Below are 2,270 nucleotides of genomic sequence, written 5' to 3'. Positions count from 1 at the left end.
GTGTTACGCGCGCGCGCTAATGTGTTACGGCTGTTAAGTGGAGTCCAGACGGGATGATCAAATCGACCGATTTGATCAGAAATGAAATTGGGGTCAATCTCCAAATTAAGCAACAATTAAACAACTGTACCGATATTTGGAACCTCAGAATAATATTGAGAGTAGAGATGCACCGGATAGTGACATTAGTGACCCACTATCCGGCCGAATACCGGATATTAACTTTGCTAGATTTCAGAGTAAACAAATTGGATTTAAGAAACAGTCACGGTCATATTGTACTTACTCGTTTATTATTTCAAAACAATTTAAAAATCCACATCCACTCACTTGCACGCGTAGGTACCTACTCATTTCGAACATAGAAATGAGTCCGCGCCAACGTTCACCACGAAACAGGTTAAAACCTGCACAATGCGCACCTAAAAACCGAAATGTAGGTATTATTCCGCCGGCCGATGGTCAGGCCGAATACCCGGTATCCGACCAAACAACTATCCATTGCATCTCAAATTGAGAGTGGCAACACTGTCGTAGGTCGTATTGCTCCTTTCTAGCATATACGTCCCTCGCTCCTACACTCCCACCACACAGGCAGGTTGCTTTGTCAGTTATTCAAGGCAAATTTTCAAGTCATTGGCTTGCTGTTTTTCCATCTAGAAGGTCGTGAAGCTAAATTACTGGTGAGTTTTTGAATTTGTACCTCAGTTTAGCTGACTATATTGAAATAGTTATTTATTTTACAAGGGGGCAAAGTTATTGTTTAACCGCTCGTGCTAATATTGCGAGTATCAATATTCGAAACATGGAATCTTGAGCGTTGCGAGGGTTTCAAAGCACGAGGGTTAAACAAAATTTGCCCCAATTGAAACACAAAATCTTTCACTACATCAACCTGAAGCAAATATTAAATGTAATAATCAAATACAAATGAATGTTATTAAATATTTATCATCCAAAATCATGATTTAAAAGTCAATTCTACCAGCAAACATAACAAAACAACTCAAAATTTGCATTTGATTACTTTGCCTCACTTGTGATTAAAATGTAAGTTTGCTCTTAGTTTTTGAAGTGCAAAGTAAGCCTTTCCGAGCTGGTGTGGTGAAAAACAGTTTCTAACGGCTTATGCCATGATATGACGTGAAAGTGTTTTCAAAGGCTGCCTGCGTGCACCGTGGCTATGCCAATGAAAATACTGAAGTACATATCTTTAAAAACACATCGAGTTAGTAAAGCGTGCACGTGTTACCATTACATACTACATGAAGTCTCTTCTGAGTCTTGTTAGTTTAAATCTTTCTGTGTGTATAATAAGGTTTGAAATTTGAATACTTAAATGGTGAATGGCATACCCTTCAGTTTTCAAGTGATTTGTGTTTTCGAATACGAATGGTACGGCTAGTTAATACGCGTTACGTAGAACCTACGTATTAAGGTAGACTATGATATGGCGAGGAGGTTTCATCTGTCTAAGTATCTATCAGCAATTTGTCTTTTTATCCCGTTCAGGGTTAGTATAATATAGCAGAATGTGACATCCTGCGGATAAAGGTACCTTATGGCGATTGGCGCTTACGCTATTATTAACGCCGCTCCAATATTATTGCAACGCTATGCGGCATAAGCGCCAGCCGCCATAAGGTACCTTTATCGCGGGACGTCACAAATAAACTTTTAGTAATAAAAGTGCTGATAAAAAGAGATACAAGGTAACGAACAAACCTACATCCCATTGTGGGTTAGTACTTCGGCAATTCATAATTCATATACTTAAATTTGACTAGAAACAGAGAGAGATTAGCATGGCTCTGCGCAAGAATGACATACGAAATCGTGAAATATTTCACTCTTTATCTACCTACTTATTTCTTTCCAACTAGATGTTTGATTTTGAATAAAATATTGGTAAAAATGTAGGTAGGTACTTAAATAAATAATTTAGCAGGTACTTACTTACCTATAGCTTAAAAGATTAAGGAAAAGAACTTTTGCATGTAGTTGTTATTTTGGATTTAATTACACTTCACATATATATAATTTTTTATCTAAGTCTTTATTTAACATCTATAAAAATATGATCAAATTTTTAGGTAGGATATCCACAACGCAGGCTTCGTCAGGTGGTCACAAATGCAAATCATATATATAAAATCGAAAAACCAGAACGGGATAAAAAACGAGGGAAGAAGAGAGATGGCACCTTACAAATTTCTAAAAAAGTTTTTGACACGTTTCACGAATAAGACGCACGTATGATAAGAAAAACC

The 2,270-nt window shown here is 37.0% G+C and overlaps 1 non-coding gene across 1 annotated transcript; it reads left to right on the top strand.

Annotated features, from left to right (window-relative positions):
- The first annotated feature begins 1,745 nt into the window (after positions 1-1,745).
- On the top strand, positions 1,746-1,856 carry LOC134679725 (U6 spliceosomal RNA). Its single transcript, XR_010100392.1, has one exon. It is a non-coding gene; the product is annotated as a U6 spliceosomal RNA (small nuclear RNA).
- The last annotated feature ends 414 nt before the right edge of the window (positions 1,857-2,270 follow it).

The sequence above is a fragment of the Cydia fagiglandana genome, chromosome 2 (genome assembly GCF_963556715.1).
Source record: "Cydia fagiglandana chromosome 2, ilCydFagi1.1, whole genome shotgun sequence".
Taxonomy (NCBI): Eukaryota; Metazoa; Arthropoda; class Insecta; order Lepidoptera; family Tortricidae; genus Cydia; species Cydia fagiglandana.
The sequence above is the reverse complement of the archived record's forward strand: the minus strand, read 5'-3'. Positions and strand labels throughout refer to the sequence as shown.